Source organism: Arachis ipaensis, chromosome B01 (assembly GCF_000816755.2).
Source record: "Arachis ipaensis cultivar K30076 chromosome B01, Araip1.1, whole genome shotgun sequence".
NCBI lineage: Eukaryota > Viridiplantae > Streptophyta > Magnoliopsida > Fabales > Fabaceae > Arachis > Arachis ipaensis.
The window spans coordinates 16,279,871-16,300,663 of NC_029785.2; the positions used below are offsets into that span (position 1 = coordinate 16,279,871).

A 20,793-nucleotide genomic window follows, 5' to 3' on the forward strand; every position below is an offset into this window, starting at 1 on the left:
TAAAATTTGGGGCTATCTAAAATGAATGACTGATACAAGAAGCTGCGAAAAATTTAAATTTTGGTATACATTTTTTTGTGTCAACATCCAATATTTGTTAGACCCCTAAAAACTGTTATACCAAAATTTGTTGGACTTTCAACAACATAATCATCATCATTAACGAAATTAAATAACATCTAATTAAGAGTTTTTCTCCATCACTTTTTGGCCACGTGCAGGAGTTGTCGGCTATTAATTATTATCAAGGCAACCTACACACGCGTAACTCTTTTACTGCGCCACCTATTTTTAGCACCTGCTGAAAAATTTCTTCTTCAATACTATAGTATAACCCTATTTTTTTTTTTTGGTTACATGAGAAGGAAACAAAGAAAACTAACTAAAAACCATGCATTGTCTCTATCACTAGAAAGAGAAAATGCTAAAACTTGAGGAGGTGCGTCCCAAACATGCAGCGCAACGTCCCAATGAAGTTTTTCCTTTTTCTCAACAATTTGTATTAGATAATATTCTTTGGTTAAAATAGAAAAGCAAAGCCATTGAAGTTTAATATCTATTAATATAGAATAGGAGAAGAGTAGTGGGTTAGTTGCTTGACACGTGTAGCAGTATACATTCGACAAGTGGTACATTTCTTCAAGTGACACATGGCACTAAATTACTACAACCTATTTTGTGAATAAATAATGATGAAGTAGCGCGGTAAAGTATTCTCTCTTGAGATTTCAATTTCAAACTTCTCTATATAAGGGTCTCCAAACCTATGTCATACCATTTTTTGATACACTAGAAAGTGTTGAGAGGAGGAAGGTTACCTTCCAAAAGTTAGTGGAGTCCTCTCAACTGATTATTTAGCTTTCCATACCTGCATAAAGATGTCTGAGGTTTATGATCTGTTAATAGATATTAATCCAAAGAAACTTGGATGAACCTTCAAGGTTTATGCTATCTATTTATGGGAACTCCCAAATAATTTAAAAAAAAAGGAGATCAATGGCATAGAGATGATTCTGCGAGATATTAAGGCAAGTTTGTTGTAGTTAATTTTTTTTATTTAGTTTATGGCTATTTTAAACTTAGCTTTCTAACCATGATGTTTCTCACTATTTAGGGTGGAAAGATCCAAACTTCAATCCCCAAACATCTAGTCAAGAATTGGAGAGAAAAAATTGTGTAGTTCAACATGTACGTCATGAGCAACTTCATTGTGGTGGATAAAATGGAGAAATTCAAGACAACAACTAATAGATGGATTATAAACTTTTCAAATAGAACCAGAGTTGTCCCGGTAGTTCATTCAAGCTATCCACTTGAAGCATTTTGTTTTCAGCCTATTTTGGAGTTACTGGCTACTGACAAGCTTGACGACTCCATCTTAATAGGTTAGGCTTCAATGACTGAAAAATTCTCAATAAAAAATAGTCAAAAAAAGGGTTTAGTGTGACGCTTATACTTCTTTTAATCTCTTGATGTGGTGTAGATGTTATAGGTGAAGTGATTGGAAAGGAAGATCCAATGGAAATGATAACTAGCAAAGGAAAGGAGACTAAGCGTTTGACTATTTTAATAGAAGACCTTCAGTAAGTTCATAAAAATGTGTAATCAAATGTCAGTCTTGCTTAGTTATTATCTCATTACCATACAAACTGATCTTGCTAAGTGTTTTGCAGAAACAACAGTATTGAGTGTGTGTTGTTTGGAGAAATGGTAGACTAGATTCTCCTACATCTCGAAGAAGAAAGGGTTGAATCACTGATAATAATTGCGCAGTTTTTTAGACCCAAAAGGTGAAACGGTAAGGTTTTGAAATTTGAGCAGTTACATGTTCCTAACTTGGTCTGATTCGAACCTTTTGAGTACATATGACTCACAATATTTTTACATCTATTCTAAAGAAAACATCAGTGTAGAGTCACTTTGATGTATCAAGACTATTTATTAATTCTGACCTGAAAAATAATAAAGACTTCCGTAATAGGTTGGTGTGACTTTCACCATGTATGATTATACAATTAAAAAAATATTTTGGTAACACTGGCTAACCTAAATATCATGCTAATGTGCAGGCGGCTTCTTGAGAAACCATTGGCTTGGTTAGAATTAGTCAAGTTTTCTCACATGTTCTAAGTTCTGATATCGACGAGCTTAAAAAGGGGTGATGTGGTGGTCAAAACAATAGAAGAAGCATTGGAGTTAACTCAGGCAAGTATATTATATTGAAAAAATAATTTAAACAATTACCAGAATCAGATATTTATGTTTTGGTACAATTATCTCATAAACAATAACTCAAATCAACTCAACTCCTATGATCAGGAAAGACCTATATGGATTGTTGGTACTATTGTCTCAATTAACTATGGCAAGGATGATTGATTTTATAAATCGTGTAAAATATATTCGAAGAAAGTAGAAATCCCAATTGGTAATAGATATGAGTGCGGTAAATGTGGCCACACCCATGGAAGTGCATCACTTAGGTGTGTTCTTAAATACTAAATATTTCAGAGCAAGTTTGTTTAAATTGTATTGATTCCTGCTAAGTATTTCAGGTATAAAGTTGAGGTAATGGCATACGATAGAACAGGAAGTATAACTTTGCTAATGTGAGATAGAAAAATCGTTCAACTATGTGGAAAGCAAGCTGACCAGATCAAAGATGAAGTAGTAAGTCCATTGTGTTTTAATTTTCAGTTTGACAATTGTTTATCCATATACATAAAAAAAGATATTGAGTTTTAACTGGGATCTGCTAAGGCTAATGAATCGGAACGTTACCCCCAAACCCTAGATGGCATGATGGATAGGAAGCTACTTTTTAAGGTTAATGTCAAAGCTGCCAACATCAAGCAATATGACCAGGTTCATACGGTCATGAAAATCTATGATGATGAGGAGATCGTAGAGATGAATCACTCCAAGGAAATGCACAATGCCACATCTAATACTATAACTGTATGTTTTTAGGTTATATTTAGTACAAAGAAACTACTTAATATTTATGTTATTGGGTGGCCTATAAATTCTTAGTAGGATTTATGCCTCTTTGTAGGAGACTGGGTATAGTGATTTAATCGACATGTCGGCAATTGTGGTCAACCGCAAGAATGATACTGATTCTATGCTTTCTTTGGTGAGTTTAGACTTAAGTAACTATCATTAAAAATTTGTGTTGACTGATTGCGTTGTTTAATTGAATAAAATTTTCATTTATATGAACAGGATGATGTGAAATACAATGTCACAAGATTAAAGTGCAAAACCCCGGCAAAAAGAGCTTTTATCGGGACAAAGCAAGCTCTGCTTATAAACATTGATAATGAAGATGAAATAAAGTTTTCAACAAACATGTTCACTCGAAAGAATGGAAAGAGGTAGAAGAATCAAATTAGTGAGACTGAAAATTGACCCTGATGCAATTGTGTTAATATGTTTTGGATTTGGGTAGTTGTTTTATTTTTATCAAAGGAACTATGAATCATGTCTAGAAATAACAAGATAACGTACTGAAGATTATATATTTTGGATTTGAGTAGTTGTTTGGTTTGTTTTACTTTGATGAATGATTTAGTTCTGGATTTAAAGGGCTAATATTAAGAGGATGGCAGAATATACCTAACTATTAGACGTTTAATAGAAAAAATTTTATTGATGAATTAATGCAGTAATTTTTAATAGTAGCCTACTTCTATCTGGTGGTAGTGAAATCTAAATTAAGTTGAAAGTACTTTATATTAGACATCTAAGCTATCCACATGCTTTAGCACACACCAATATTGGACTTTTTAAAAGAAGAAGAGTGATTGATGTTTGACACCATCTTAGTTTTGTATAATCATAATAATATATAAAGCACAACTACTGAACTTAATATTTATAAAAATACCATGGAGTCACACCTCTTAAATCTATTGTCATTGTACATTTAAAGGTTTGTATTTAACAAATAATGATATTCACAAATAACCAAAAGTCATATATGAACCTGATAAATATGATAGAGTATCAAGAACATTATGAAATTATCTGAGCAATTAAATAACTATATCGTGCATCTAGGTGTATAATGTAGTGGATGCAGTACCTGAACAAATTATATAAATATAATACACATCATATATTTAATAAAATGACAACTGTTAAGCGAATATGAAAAATAAATAATCAAACCAATGTGGATCTATTATTGGGGACTGCGGGTTTTGGGATGGGTTAGAGTGGATCTGGAACTTCCAATGGAGGCGTGAACTTTTTCAATGGGAGTTGGAACTCCTGAGTCAATTACATGAGGCTTTGAGACCTGTGAAATTAGTAAATAACCGGGAGGATAGAGTGGTATGAAAATACGATAGGCAAAGTGTTTTTTCAACTAACTCATTTGTACAGGTGCTGCAGGAGAAAATGCTTTCAGAGGAGGTAACCAGCTATAGCTTCACTAGGACCATTTGGAAAGGTTTGGTTCCACCAAAAGTGCAGCTATTTGCTTGGTTTGTTTTGATAGGCATGGTGAATACAAAGGAGAGGCTAAGCTGGTTTGGGATTGTCAATCCAGAAGATACTGTTTGTGTTTTATGCAATAACGATTTGGAATATGTACATCACATGTTTCTAGGCTGTGCATTTGTTTGGCAGGTATGGAGTGCTTGGATATCAAGGTTTGGCCGTCAATGGTTTTATTCGGGTTCGATAAAAGAGCATTTTCTAAGCTAGACAGAGGAACCGAGGAGTAAGGAGGGTCGAAAGCAGCGGCTAAAGAGCTTTTGTGCGATTATTTGGAACATTTGGTTGGAAAGGAACATGATGATTTTCAAGAATAAAAGCAAAGGTGTTGAAGAGATCATCAACATGACCATGACTAGCATTAATGAGTGGACAGGTGTCGATCCCTTTTGTTGTTGATGGCTATACCAAAGATGACTTCGGGACTTTTGCTGTTTTGTTGTGATCATTTATTTAATAGGATTGTGGTGTTTGCCTAACTCTTATATACTCCACTTTATTGTGTTGAGCTTTTACTTAAAAAAAAAAAGAGGATAATCATAGCAGAAATCTATTCTTTGATATAGATTATATATGTTAAAAAGTAGCTTAGCCAATCACAAATAAGAGACTCATCATAGGAGGAATCCATTCTTTAATATAGATTATATATGTTAAAAAGTAGCTTATCCAATCACAAATAAGAGGCTCATCATAGAAAGAATCTATTCATAATTATATATTAAAAATGTTAAAAATATTGTCTATATGTAAAGTTTAGTTGACTAATATCCAAAACTAAAATTTTATATTTTTAATGATTTAACTAATAGAGTGAGTGTTATTATTTGGTGGTATAGTTATTCAAGGAAGAGTATAATGAGTCTTGATTTTATTGGAACTCATGTATTACTATAATTGATTACCAATTTACATCAACAATAATAGGATCTCTTAATTGTGGATTTGAAAGATTTTTTTAAGAATCATGGATGGTAGAAATCTTATGAGAGAAGAGCTGAAACAGGCATGCATAGACAACGGTTGCAATTTTTTATTGATACATTATTTGTCAGTTGTCACCAAGGAGGTATTTATAACTTAAGAAAAAAAATACACAATAACAACCTATACAAGAGTAGGTGCTTACACTAATGTATATAACTTACAAGGACTGATGTGAGATCTAGATATTGTTCACAATCAACAATCAATATATGCGGTCTATTTTGACTTATAGCACAAAACAATAAACACCAATTCAATTGATTACAAATTCAAAAATTTATTTATACTAAATGGTTAGTTGTCAATATCATTTATTGATATTTAGGGGCAGAGCCAGGTGGTAGGAAAGGGGGGCAATGACCCCCTAATTTTAATATTTTTTACATGTAAATTTTAATTTAGCCCTCTTTAAAATTTTATTTTTGTCTCATTTTATTGTATAAATATTTTTGGCCCCCTCTAATATTTTATCTAGCTCCGCCCTTGTTGATATTCGTGTGGCTAGTATACAATAAAAAGGTATGATACATGTTGACCTATTGACATAAAAATAAATTGCAGATCTCCTTTAAAGGCATGTCCATTAGATACATTCCATGAATTAGTTAATTGTGAATCTCATAAGGTTTCCTAGAGATGTGTTGTGACCAAGAGGATAAATAATATCAGACAAGTTGATTCATTACTCAACAAAATTTAAGGTTTTCCAACTCTTACAACATGCTTATCATATAGATATTAAGTTATGACAAGATATGTTACTATTTAAAGGATTACCAACTAAAACTAATGCCATATCAAAAAATATATTTTGTTTTTGCCTATTTTAAAATTAACCTATCATAAAAAAATGACATCATAGAAGGATTCCATATATTATCTATTATGTATGGTGAAGTTTGTGGCTATATAAAAATTTTATTTGGCTAATACCAAAAATAATAGTTTTCAAAGGAGAGTGATTCAAATAATTATTCGGCTAATACTGCATCAATTTGTATGTATATTTGAAATAAGTATACAAAATAGACACTTGTGCAACAGTCAATTATACCTTATTTAATATGTAAGTAGGCTGACTGGTAAATAAGAAAGTGCAAAATAAAGCCACTATTCTATTTCACTTAAGCCTATTAGCCATAACAGACTTAATGGACAAGTATCAGAAAGCTGAAGAAATAGTATATAATATACGTAGATCGGACAGTGAAAAAGTATTTTTCATAGGTAGTGACTACTATATATTATTATACAGAAAATTTTTCATTGAGACATATCAAATTAAAGTAGTGGGTCAACATATAGACTATGTTTTCAAGATATTATAGATAAATATGGGGGTTAAATTTTTTAATTGTATCCAATTTCAATTCAATGTGGTGCTCTGAGTAGGTGGCATCAATTTATATTTATACTTGAGATAAGTATATAAAATATACACATATCCAAGAGTCATTTCTATCTTATTTAATATATAAGCAGGATGAAAGATAAATAAAGAAGTGCAAAACGAAGCCTCTTTTCTATTTATGGATTCATTAGCCATTTCTATAGTGGTTCATGTTTTATTCTCGAGGGAACTTCTTTATCAGTAGATTGATCACCAAATTTCATCACCAACAACAGGATCCCATAACTGAAGAATGAAAAGATCTTCCAATACAACCAGCATGAGAAAAATCTACTGATAAAGCAATTGAGCAGGGGTACGATGCAGGATCAACAGTGCCTTTTTTTCTTTATATCACAATTTGTAAGTAAGGAGATACTAATATCTTTATAGATATTAGCAAAATCAACCTATATATTAGTAGGTGCTTGCACTGATGTGTATAACCTAAAAGGACAGTAATTAGACATATGCTAGAACTATTGGGGATTTAAAGCAAATAATTTTGGGTTATTCTTTTGAGTGTTAAGTTCAAACACAGCTGATTATAGCATAAGGTGCATATGATAGCATAAGGTGCATATGACATAAAGTCACATCAGGTAGACTTTGCTTGATCATGTCCTTTTTAATGAGTAGTTATTTCCTAAGTCAATAGTTAGTGATCTGAACAACCAAGCATTGATAGGTGTACAGTGATTTAGTGTTACCTAGGCTAAGGACCTCTAGATAAAGACTTAAATTATCAGTTTTACAGTGATCTTTTATGCAGTATTATCAGTTGAATAGAAATCAAATACCCCTGTGACAGTAATTAGACATGTTTTGGTGCAAACACTTCAAATCATAGGTTATGCAAGATAGTTGTCAAAATATGTATACAGATTAATCTGAATATACTTAAAGGAGAAGTATTAGAAAGCTGAAGAAATAGCATATAATATGCATAGATCGGCTGGTAAAAAATTATTTTTTTTTTGGGTATAGTAACGACTATCAGTTATTACACAAAAGGTATTCTGTTGAGATATATCAAATTAAATTAGTGGGTGAAAATATAGACTGTGGTTTCAACATATTATATATATGATTATGAGAATTAAACCTTTTATATGTATCCACTTTGAATCCAATGTGATGGTGCTCTCAGTAGGTGGTATCAGTATGTATTTTCACGTTGATAGAAGTATAAAAAAATAGGCACCTGTATAGGAGTCAATTATACCTTATATTTAATATATAGCTAGGCTGAAAGATAAATAAAAAAGTGCAAAATGAAGCCTCTATTGATTCTTAAGGCTATTAGCCAAAATAGACTTAATGAACAAGTATTAGAAAGTTGAAAAAATAGTATATAATATACATAGATCATACGGTTAAAAAGTAATTTCCATGGGTAGTAACTACTACACATTATTATACAGAAGGTATTCTATTGAGATATATCAAATTAAAGTAGTGGGTTAAAGTATAAGCTGGGGTTTCAAGATATTATATATAATTATGAGGCTTAAACTTTTTAATTGTATCTAATTTGAATCCAATGTGGTGATATGAATAGGTGCCATCAATTTGTATGTATACTTGAGATAAGTATGCAAAATAGATATCTATCCAATAGTCATTTTTATCTTATTTAATATATAAGCAGGATGAAAGATAAATAAAGAAGTGCAAAATAAAGCCTGTTTTCTATTTCACTTAAGGCTATTAACCAGAAAATCAGCAACTGCATCTTCATAATGAGTGACATTCCAGTCATGAGAAATCATTTTTCTTATCTTGGTGAAGATCTCATTTGGAAAATTCTTGTGAAGGTAAACTTGAGGACTGCGGGAAGGTGCAGGAGTTTGAGCAAAGTTTGGAACTTCAGGTTATGTACTCCACTTTTTGTGAAAGAAAATTATCAACACAACAAACAACGAAATAGGAGTGTGATTATTGGGGTTGGTTACTCCCCAATGATCAGAACTCCATTTGGTTCATTAGAGTTTTTGTTGATTCAGGCTGTCAGGTGCCATTCAGCGTACCCATAGACATTGACCAATATGGATTTTATGCAATCATCGGCTCCGATCATGGAAACATTTGCTTGAGAATTTCAATGGGTGGCTTGAATACGAGGCTACTCATCTAGAATCCTCTCGCCCGTAAGAGGCGATATGCAACAAACGAAGCCAGCAAGCACCTGGGATATGCTGTTTCGATATATGCTTTTAGATTTATGGAGGACACGCTTGAGTATCAGATTCTCCATATTTTCAAGAAGCATTATTCTCAACAAACTCTGTCCTAGTCTCTTTATATATCTTTCGAAAGAGATTGGACTTACGCAGGGACATATGATACAAAAGTAAACAAAATCGGTCCCAAGTATGTTATGAACGACGACATTTTGTACTGGATAGGGTGGAGAAGTCCTAACTTCCTCCAGCCACAAACAATAATGAAATTTAGCCTTCGTCAGAGAATGTTTTACGAGGCCAAGATACTCGCAGAAGTGAAATTCAACTACAACTCATTGACTCATTTCAACGATGGGATTGGTTACGTTTCATATTACAATGCTGGATTCATAAGACATATTCTGATTTGGCAAATGAAAGGTGTTTCGGATAGCAAAATAAAATGGGAGAAGATGGTAAAAGTTTCAAGTTTTGGTATTCCTTACATGCCAATGCTATTTATTGGGAAGGATATCCTATTAGTCATGGAGGCTAGGAATGGTGCTGGTTGTTCAAATGATACACAAGATACTGATGTTTGCTCTCAAGACTCAAGTACATGGAAGGAAGAAGAGAGAATTTGGCCCATTACACATTGCATGCCTTAGGTCTCTACATGGTTTAGTTTAATATCACAATGTTTTCTTAATCCTATCTTTCGATTTGTATGATGTTTTGTTTGTGTTGTATTTGTTTTTGGCAAAATTTATGTTACACAGTGTCTCTCTAGGTATGTAAAATTTTATGTTTTTAGATATCATGAAGTTATGTAATAGGTTGGATATCAATTTTCTGTTGATGTAGTCTAAAAAATTCATTAACTTGTATGGTAAATGGTTAACATCTGGGATTTGAAGTGCAAAAGTAGTTGATTTAGGTTTTATGTATTATCTAATATAAATTAACTACTTATACACCTCTAGGAAGATTTATTTGATAAAAAAAACTCTTTCTAAAATTAAGGAATCTATTGACACTATTAAGTTCTACCAACCATCTAAGCATATAAAAAATAGTGAGCTTTAGTACACTAACGGAATGATATAAAAATATACATGCTTATGATAGTGAGAATTTTATTAAATTTTTTGTATATTTTTTATTCTGAAAACTATGATTTAGTAGTAGATTAAAGCTAAAATAAAATTTGGCATTTTGATAAATAATTAAAAGGGTAATTCGGATTAAGAATTCAAATGTAGTTCCAAAACAATACATATGAGAGGAGCCTCACAAATGAGTTTGTCAAATGTAGTTGAAATGAAAAGAAAATCTATATGGAGGGTGCCATATCTCTTAATTCCTCAAATACAGTTTTTCCTCATACCTATTGACTAAAGGGACTACCTATTTTCATGTAGACTTTGGTGTAGCTATCAATTGGACATTTATATATAAGAAGAATATGTGTTATTAACAAATATTAATGTTAAACAGCATATCAATAATTATCAAGTCATTGATAGGGTTCCACAAGTAATCAAGTCAATGAAGTAATTATTAGTATTACTATTTAAATTAGAAATCAAAAATAGAATTTGACGTTTTAAATCATTGCTTCCAATTAAGGAGTAACCGCAACTTGATATAAACTAAATTTACACCCGCGCAATGCATGAAATTTTATACAATAAATTTTTTTGTGCTTAATTTTTTACTTAACTAAAATGACAATAAATAAGTTTCTGGTTCTATAATNTCGTATAAATTAATATATGAACAAAATTAAATTCATTCATTAAAATAAAATTCTAATGGATGTTATTGATCAAGTTTATTATTAATATTAATTATAAGGTAATGTTAGTAAAAACCCTTGAATGAATAGAGACATGTAAAAAATTTTAAAAATCTAGAAACTCACAAATTGAAGGAAAATATTATATGAAAATATAGTAATAGATGAGATGTTAATCTTTAATTGTCGAAAAATTTGTGCATCAATCTTTAAAATATATAAAATAGATGTGAGTGGCAATGAAATAAATTACCGTTAGCATAGTATATACACTTATCTATATTCATGGTGACTAATGAATTTTATTTAAGATCTTTATGAGATTATGCATAGTACATCTAATAAAATGAAAAAAGATCAAGTCCGGTCAACTAATTTAACTAAACTCATGGTTACGTAGAATTCTCTGTACAATATACACTTTAGGATACTAATTTAACTAAACTAATTGCTAGAAGTCACACCTAAAAGTTAATTAATGTTCATTTGAGATTTTTGACATAGCAATTTCATTTATCTAGTAATTAGTGACAGTTTTAGATATTAGATTATTATATTGGTACAATTGCATAAGGTGAAACTGTTTAATAGCTTTATTTACCAAGTAGTTTTTGAAGAATAGCTCCCACTAGCAGAATCGTATCAACTTTAAATCTCTAGTGAAAAATAAATAGGCATTTATAAATATAGTGTTTACCTTCCACAACTTCAGGTGGACAAATCATACCACGGTCTCCGGCAATAGCTAAGATAGAGACATTGCTTTTGTGTATATGATCTTTGTAAAAAATGTCTCTTCTTGTTAAATAACACATGCTCTCGAAATGCTGTTGTGAGTTGCAAGATAAGTTTTGTTGGTATAGTACCTGCCAGTTGCAATTGTTTCATCCAACAGTCAATTACATTAGTTTATTGACAAGTCAATAATAATTTACTTAAACCATAAAATACACCTATTTTGTATACAACATGTACCAAACTTATTCCAGGCTAATAAGGTTATGATCTATATATCCGAGTTGCATATAGGAGCAAAATCAGGTACATCCACAAAGAACTCATAGCCATTCATAGCATTACAAGCCAAATATGGTATAAAAGAAAGTAGATACATTTTACTTTGCGGTGAACCTTAACTTAACTAACCCTCCTAACAAATTAGGCAATTTGGTGAATAAGTAGAAGCATTTACAGAGGTTAATTTAGAACTAGGGGTGGCAAACGGGCCTAAATTTGCCGGACCGACCCACGTAACCGCCAAAAAAGACAGACCGAGCTGAAAAATTGAAACCATTACACATCAAAAGCCCGCCTAACCCGCACCGCTTATACCATGGGCTTTGGCGGGACGGGCGGGTTTTTCCACCAAGTTTAGGGTTTTATTGAAAATGTTCTAATTTAGTGTTTTGGATAATGTTTTACGTTTGATTGATTATGTTCTAAACTTGTAGATGTTTAATTATATATTTTGGACAATATTTATTTTACTTTGGACAATATTGGTTTTATTATTTTGTTTCAAAAAACTTGGTTTATGAATATATTTATTACATATTTATAATTATAAAGACTTTAATATTTGTTAATTTAGAAATTAAATTTTTATATGTCTTTAAAAATTATAAATTTATTATTGAAATTGTTGTGAAATTATATATATTGTTTAATATTTAATGGAGATTATTTTAGAACAACCTTTTTAACAAATATGCATCCATCATGTCCTCAGCTGAAATCAAAGTATTTAACCATGACAATACATATGGTTGAAGAAATGAAAGAGGATAAGTTGCAGCCAACATTGCACCCAAGGAAACAATAGGGATTATGCAGTGTTGTTTAATAAACGAATATCTTAGCTAGAGGGTTCACACAAATTATATAGAAGTATCACATAAAAGCCATACAATGATCCTTTGGAATTTTTGACATAGCAAATTCATTTATCCAGTTATTAGTTATGTTTTGAGATATTACATGATTATATTGGTACAACTGCATAAGGTGAAACTGCTTAATAACTTTACTTGCCCAGTAGTTTTGGAAGAATAGCTCCCACTAGCAGAACCGTATCAACTTTAATCACAGAAGTTTTTACCCGTAATGCCACACAAATTCCAAATTCCTAAACAGAATGAATACATATATTTGCTTTAATAAGCCAAAACATGATCCGAAATGTTAAGCGTTCAGAGTATAAGCTAATTCATTGTCTAACATATTTTTATATGCTTGATTCCACCTTTCTCGATATATTATCTGAATCCATTACTTTGGCTAAGAGGGAAAAAAATCATACCAAATGCATAAAGGTGAATACATTACTTCACTATTTGATTCACATATTCTGGATCATTTTTATTCATATGATTTCCAAAACTTATTTTACCTGATAGGTTGTTCTTACAGCTACACTTACAACAACAATGTTCAAAGAATGAAAATTCCTCAACGTCAAAGGACTTACTCAACACTCCAATACTCACCTTATCACACAATAGATACATTGCTATTTAAATGAGCGCTGATTAAGAGAACAACGAGGAGAGCACATTACAAATTACAATTAAACTTAGCCAAAATCTGAGATTGTTGTTATGTGAAATACTTACTATGATAATTGATGAGTACTTTAGCCTCCCTTTTCATTGTTGAACTGGATACCAAATAGTAGCTACAACACACCAGGTACATCAGGCGGGTTTAGCATTTTTTTTTGGGCAAAAATGGTGGTTGACAGTGATAATTTGAACTACTAAGAGCACCTCCAATGGTGAGTTCCTCTTTGACTTTTTTCTAACATATAGGAACTCTAACCATTGGAGGAAAAAAGGAGTGAGTTCCTGCACAAGGATCAAAGTAAGGAAGTCCCTCTAAACAGGGACTCAAATTAACCAATAATAACTTGCCATTTGGCAAATTATTATAAAAAAATAATAATATAAAATCTGAAATAATTAAATAATTAAATAATAATTAAATTAGTAATAATTATAATAAAAATTATATTAAATAATTATATTTTTATTAAATTAAATAATTAAGTTTTTATTTAATTAATAATTTATATTAATTATTTATATTATAATTAATATTGAATATTATTTATATTATTATATTAAATTATAATTAATTAAATTTACTTACATTAAAAAATAAATTTAATTTTTATACCTTATAAAATAATTTTTAGTTGAGTTGGTTATTTTTATTTTTAAAATTTAAAATGCTAATGATATTATTAAAATTAGCAGTTGTAAACACAAAACTATAAATTAGTATAATCTCGAATTATATATTGTGTATTATTATTATATATGAATTTATTTAATATTAATATCTTTTAATAATGAATTATTTTTAAATTTATAAATTTAAATAATATTATTAAAAAAATTAATTATATTAATTTTAAGTATTTTAATTAATTAATTAAGTGGGACCACAACAGGGACTAAAGTTAGTTCCTCCTAATGGAGAAGAGAGAGATGCTTTGAGTTCCTATTTATTGTTTATAACGCAAAAGCTGATGTGGAGTTACTTTTTATGACAGGTGGGCCATAAACAGGAACTGGGATGAGTTCCCTACTGGAGATGGTCTAACCTCCTTTCTTAGGAAACAAAACATACTTTTTTTTTATTGGTTGGTATGCATTAAATGACTCTCTCTCTCACATTGGTTGGTGCACATTAAATGTCTCTTTCTTAAATTTAATACTAATTATTAATGCAAAGGAAATTGATTTTATTAATTTAATTTGGTCTACAATTATATAAGTTGTTTTAATATAATGTTTTAGTGTATTTTTCTTTTATTGCTTATGTAATCCAATCAATTTGATTTGTAAGATTTAAAAACAAAAAACAAAATAAAATATTAAATTATCCTATGTTAATTAATTAATTACTAAATATAACGTAACAGTCATATGATTATTTTAACAAAACAATCAACTTGTGCATTTTGTGGATTTAAAGTAAAAAGCAAAGTTTAAATAAAACAAATCTTAGAATTTAAGTTATTGACTTAAATTGGTTTATAATTAATTTAACATTTTATAATGTAATCTTCATTTTATTTTTTTTCCTTTTGTGATGACTTAATCCAACAATCATATGTCCGTTGATGGAATAAAGAAACTTTTGGCATGTCGGTTGCTTACACTGAATTATTTTATCAGTTTGAAATAACAAAAAAATTATAAAATGAAGAGTAATCACCAGGTTTTATGTTTGAATCAGGTTATACATTAGTATACGGTGATAATGTTGTACCTTTATATAAAGTAAAATAATAGAACTTGTTTCATCCAATAAAAAATATATGTTATTATTATTTTTTCTTGATATATTATTTTATTTTATTAGATAGAGGAGATATGAATGTTGATGTGAGTCTACCTTATATTATAATTGAGTTGCAAATACTACTTTTTTTATTGATACTTCTAAAGACCTAGACCTTAAGTTATTACTTACATATGATGACAATTTTTGGTCACTTAACTATGTTTATGGTTTGCGACGAGTGATATCTTTTTTTAAGTTATAAACTTTATGATAACTGAGTGTAGTTTTAATTAGACCTTAAGTTATTACTCATATATGATGATGATTTTTGGTCACTTAACTATGTTCATGGTTTGTGACGAGTGATATCTTTTTTTTAAGTTATAAACTTTATGATAACTGAGTGTAGTTTTAACATTTACGCTATCATTTATGTATAGTTTAATTTGATATGATGAATTAGAATGAAATTTTAATAATAAAATATAAATAAATTATTATGTAAGAATATAATTTTGAATTTTATCATTATTGAATAATTCAATTTAGACATTTAAAAAAATTACGATATATTTTAAATAACTTAATTATATATTTAACAATTTTTCGACCGATATGCTCATCATTAGTCCAATTCTCGCAGCCTTGCCATAAAGACCAGTTGGTAAAATTATTCATCAGTTCTTATCATATTATTATAAGATTGGAAAATTTTCAAGTGTTCCACTTACTTTATTGGAACTTCAATGTTCCATGAATGATTAAGTTGCAAGGTGATTTTTTGTTTTGTAGCTATTCATAAACAGACGAAAATAGTCCTTCAATCATAAAAAAAAAATTTTTTATAACGTACAGAGGTAAACCATACAAATGCAATGATGTTGTGACAAGAGAGATGCTACTGCACTTAGACAGGCTTGCAGAGACTTCTGCAACTTGTCAGATGGGCTTATGGGAGAAGCCGCAGCTAGTTGGAGAGCCAGCTACATTGCATATTCCGTTTAGTGGTTAGCGAGGTGGGCAACTGGGCTCTGTTATGTCCTTTTTTTGGTAAACAACTGGTTGGTCCACTACAAGAAAAAAGCCTATGGCCACGATTTTTTTTGTCACGCTCAAAAGCGTGGTCAAAAGTGGTCAACGGCCACGCTTTTATGAGGATGGCAATTAAATAATGATTTGGCCACGTTTTTTTGCTACACTTTAAAAGCGTGGCAAAAGGGGTCAACGGTCACGCTTTTATGAGGGTGGCAACTTATTCGAGATTTGACCACGCTTTTTTTGCCACGCTTGAAAAGCGTAGCCATAAAGAGAAACGGGCACCAAAAGTGTGGCAATAGATAAAAGCGTGGCGACAAAAAAAGCATAGCCATAGGTCACCAAAAGCATGGCGATAGAGCAACCGGTACGCTAGCAGATGTGACCCTTCCAAAAGCGTGCCGATTGCTCAAAAAGCGTGGTGAAAAGTTATCGCTACGCTTTTTTTCACTTTTCGCCACGCTTTAAAAACATAGCAAAATCCTGATTTTCTTGTAGTGGTCTCTTGATATTGTTTTTCTTGTTGTCGTTGTTGGTGGGCTCATTTATATGCGTCCAACTATGTATATAGATTGGACTCTTTTATTGGACCAAACATGAGTAATCATAACATTATGGTTATAGGATGTAAACATAATTCATAGTTGGATTCTAAGTAGTTAGTAATTGCAAATGACAAAAAAAAAAAAGGTTGTTAGCAATTGCATGATATGCATGGTTAGAATTATTTTAAAATATATTTTATTTTTTCATGATATTAAAATTATCACATATTAAAATATATATTTCAAATGCATATACAAAGTTATTAGAACAATTTGTATATATTATTTGATAGCATATTTTTTAACGACATGAAACTTAAAAAGTTAACTTATTGTCACAATAATAGTATAATACTCAACAAAGTAAAGTAATTTAAAGAAATAAATAAGTTTTAGATTTTATGCAATCGAAAATTAAAAAGAAAATTTTAGAAAAACCAAGATAACTTTTTTTATTTAAGAATCACTTAGTAACATTTTTAATTAAAAGAAAATACTACTGATGATTATGTATGGATTTTTTTATAAATAAATGATTTTAAATATTTTATTTATGAATATAGGTAATTTGTAGCATATTTATCATTTTTTTTTTACATATTTCATTAACACGGTAAACGAATTAAATTTTCATATATCTTGTTTACAGTGTAAACGAGATATATGTATTATTACAAAAAAAATTACGATTAAAATGATATTTATGGTATCATTTAGATCAATTTACAAAATAAAAAAAATACAATTTATTACTATTTAGATCAAATTAGATAAATTTACAAGTAAAATTGGTATATAATATAACTTTAATTAAAAAAAGTTAATGGTAAATTAGCACTATTGTAATTCACAAGAGACCTAATTCTTATAAAAGTCATTAATAACTACTTCTCTTATTCCATTTTCAAGTGTTTTCTATTTTCCAACGTTGCAAATTAGATAGTTAATCACTCCTAAATGGTTAATCACTCTTACAAACTTATAAATCTTTTTTTTATTTGACATTCTCAATATGACAAATGGTCATGCAACAAATGAAATTTGAAATATATGTAATTTAAATTTAAAAATTAATACTCAAGAGAGTACATTAAAAATTTAAAAATTTAAATTTTTTATATACTCTCTTGAATATTAATTTTTAAATTTAAATTGGAAATGTTAGAAAAAATAAAAGGTTTGTAGGTTTGTAGGAGAGATTAATCACTTATTTAATTTTGTTAAAAAAATTAACTGTTTAAATATGAAAAATATGTTATAACATGGGATAAAAATCACCTGTGAGCGGGGAAAAACTACTTGCAGTTATATTTTTTAGGAACTAGATCTAGGTTTCGTGAAGTATCAATTTAAATTATATTATATTTAAATTTTACTTATAAATTAATCTAATTTGATCTAAATAATAATAATAAACTGTATCTCGAGGGACGCTCGAAAAGTCGTGGTTGTCTGGAGAGGGGGCGCTGCATCTTAGGTTTTCCGCATTTAACTTCGAAGAGCCGGATGTGGCTCAACAAGAAGGGGACTCATAAGTTCATAGCATATTTCATGATATCCTCTCAGCACACTACAAAAATAATCACTTTTAGTGGCCATTTATTTTACTTTTAGCGGTAATAAAAATAGCCGCTAATACATTTACAAGCAATTAGACATTAGCCGTTTTATGCTTTGTCGCTAAAAGATTTTAGTGGCCTTCATAACATTTGCTAGTAAAAACTATTTTAAAGGCCGCAAAAAAAATAGAGTATGAAACAACAAAATTACCAAATGCATGCATTTACCCCAAAAAGTATCATGAGGCAAATATATTAAAGCACGCGTTTTCTTATTGCTTCATTTAAATATGCATTATATTATGGATTAGTTTTGTGGCGAGTATAAACAAAAATGAACTAATTAATCAAGTATGCCATCTCTTCTTTATATTAAAGTAGGGAACAGATACAACAAGAAATCGTCGCTTTGCGGATGGATCACCATAGCAGGAGCTGCATGACCAAAAATTATGGGAAAAAATAATTGCCTTGAGAATTTAGAAATCACCAAAGCTAAGCAATTCTATCTATGACCAAAACAGGTATGAAATTTTGAGAGAACAAATCGAGTTTATTCTTTCAAACTTCAAAGTCACAAAATCTTGACTAATTAAAATTAAGCTTTAAAGGACACACGATATAACCTTTGAATCTTCAAATTCCAAAAAAGGACAAGAAAGCACAAAATCTTTTGTCACAAAATAAAAAAAAAACCACCTGAACAATTTTTTCAAAACCTTCAAACGAAGCAGAAACAGAAAGCAATTTGAGACCTAATTAATAAATGAAGAGAAATTAACAAATGAAGAGAAATTATTAAATTATACTGAACTACTGAAGCAACTAAACACATTATCAATTTGAATAGTGAGATCAGAGTGTGTGAATTTTCACTTCAAACAAACGTAGAGATATAAATCAAATCATAAAACAAACACGGATTTGAGTGGATCTGGCGCGGATTTGACCTAGATCTGAGGCAGAGCGTGGAAGCAGGAAGACAGATGTGCGTGTAGAGCGATAGGCGGCGATGGCAAGGCCTGTGACGACAGTGGTGGGCGGTTGTCGGTGGAAAAAGTTGAGATGGAGTGGGTTTTCAAGGAGTAGTTATCTGAGGCAAGGTTCAGTGGGATATCTGAGACAAAGTTCTCTCTTCCTTGCATAGGTTTGTAATTCAAGAAATTAAATAAAATATTATAATAAAATTTTTAGTGGTAATTAATTAATGGCTATTCAAGAAATTAAATAAAATATTATAATAAATTTTTTAGTGGCAATTAAAAAATGGCTAGTATTAATTTAGACAAATTAAAATTAAAATTAAAAATAAATAATAATTTAGTGGCAATAATAATAATTGCCATTATAATATATAATAATAGTGTTAAATATATAATTGGCACTAAAATTTGTTTTTAAAACCTTTTTAATGTATTTTTAGCGGCAATAAAAATAATTGCCATTATAATATATAGTAATAATGGCAAATATATAATTACCGCAAAAAGATAACTTAAATTAAAAAATTAGTGGCTATTATGTTATTGCCACTAAAAGTTTATCGCTAAAACATATTTTTCTTGTAGTGGCATTTCATATAAAGTTCCCATTCTATACCAAACAAGACTTAAGAGTTAAGACATTAAAAGAATGTTATCAGGTTTGCATCATTTTTGGGGCAAATCACTATATTAAGCCAAGGAGAGAAAAAATTACAGAAATCCGCCTAACCAAAAATTGGTTCATAAATCAACCAAGAGCCATTTATATATAGTTCGAATAAGCTTAATTCGAACTCTAAGTACATGTAATTCGAATCACACTGATTCGAGCTACTCATGCACACACACCCACTAATTCGAATCAACTTGATTCGAATTACACCCACAGTAATTTGAATCAGGGTGATTCGAATTACACTCACACATGCTGTATATAGTAATTCGAATTGGCCAGATTCGAATTACTCATGATTTAGGAGTACTATAAAAATTTGTAATGTCCTAATGACTTAGGACATTAAAGAAATACTCTACATAGTCAATAATAATTTAGAAATTAAAAAAATATAGTTATAACCAGTATTTACCTAAATTACTAGAATATTACAAACTTTTATAGTACTCTTAACATTTTTTAAGCTATTTTTTTTAAATTGTTTTGCATAGAAAATGGATTAAAATGGCTTAAAATGCCCTTTATTCTATGCAAAATAATTTTTAAAAAAAAAGGCTTAAAAAATGTTAGGACTTAGGAGTACTATAAAAGATTGTAATATTCTAGTAATTTAGTTAAATACTGGTTATAACATTATTATTTTTATTTCTAAATTATTATTGACTATGTAAAGTATTTTTTTAATGTCCTAAGTCATTAGGACATTACAAATTTTTATAGTACTCCTAACATCTTTTAAACCATTTTTTAAAATTATTTTGTATAGAATAAAATATTTTTTGTGGTATAATTTAAATAAATTTATTAAAAAATTTATAAAAAAAATATTCATGAGCTATTAAAAATGGGCAAAAGAGTATTG

The 20,793-nt window shown here is 29.8% G+C and overlaps 1 protein-coding gene across 1 annotated transcript in view; it reads left to right on the forward strand.

The window, feature by feature from the left end:
- LOC107626390 (probable disease resistance protein At5g66900) overlaps positions 1–20,793 on the forward strand; it is a 53,905-nt gene that overhangs the window by 5,821 nt on the left and 27,291 nt on the right. The window lies entirely within an intron of this gene.